The sequence below is a fragment of the Balaenoptera musculus genome, chromosome 14 (genome assembly GCF_009873245.2).
Source record: "Balaenoptera musculus isolate JJ_BM4_2016_0621 chromosome 14, mBalMus1.pri.v3, whole genome shotgun sequence".
Taxonomy (NCBI): Eukaryota; Metazoa; Chordata; class Mammalia; order Artiodactyla; family Balaenopteridae; genus Balaenoptera; species Balaenoptera musculus.
In genome coordinates, this window is record NC_045798.1 from 58,770,543 (window position 1) to 58,771,401 (window position 859).

At 33.5% G+C, this 859-nt stretch overlaps 1 non-coding gene across 1 annotated transcript; it reads left to right on the forward strand.

The window, feature by feature from the left end:
• The first annotated feature begins 482 nt into the window (after positions 1–482).
• On the forward strand, positions 483–590 carry LOC118880443. The gene has a single exon (XR_005016312.1). It is a non-coding gene; the product is annotated as a U6 spliceosomal RNA (small nuclear RNA).
• The last annotated feature ends 269 nt before the right edge of the window (positions 591–859 follow it).

The following is an 859-nucleotide window of genomic DNA, read 5'->3' on the forward strand; positions in this document are numbered from 1 at the left end:
TGTGTCAATTAGCATATTTATAATGAAATAGGTGTTCTTGGGCTTATATTGCACAATATGATGATGTGATATGTACTGTCAGAAAGACAAGGAATGTTAAAGGGATCTAAAATCTTATCTATTTCATGAGTCCACAAAGGCCCACCAAGGTATAAATGTGGAAATGTAGGTCGATAATCATTTTCAATGTTTCATAACACTTGCTGGAAATTATATATTCACTGGTTGGTATAATGATCAACTTTAATCTACTTTTGACTGCTTTGATACCAACTCAGGGTACACCTAATTCTATTATCTGTGTTCTCCATGGTATTCAGAAGCACTGGTTGACAGTAAAGTAACTTATGGAAAGTACATAGAATCTGACTTTTCTATTCAGGCTAGAGAACTAACTTAACCCTTAATGACTATGTAGTTCTTGATACTGTTGAAGCATTTTCTCATACAAACTAGGCATTAAGGCATGATAAACACAACCAGTGCTCACTTCAGCAGCACATAGAAAAACAATCGAAACAATACAGAGAAGATTATCATGACCTCTGAACAAGGGTGGCACAGAAATTTGTGAAGCATTCCATATTTTTAAAAGAAAAGACTATTCCATCACACAGACTACTTTTGTACTAGAATTTGCTAACTTGTAATATGGAATTTTCATTTTGGATGATAAGCAGGATTTCCTTATAAATTGCTTGGACACTGGTCACTTTTAGGAGATTTAAACTCTAGTAATTATGACAGCTACATTGAAAAATAATTGTTCTGCAATTGTTTACCTTCATTTAGTTTAAGATTCTTAATGTTTGTAAAACTAAATTGTTTTAGGGGATGAGGCAGAAGGGTGGGTGATTTC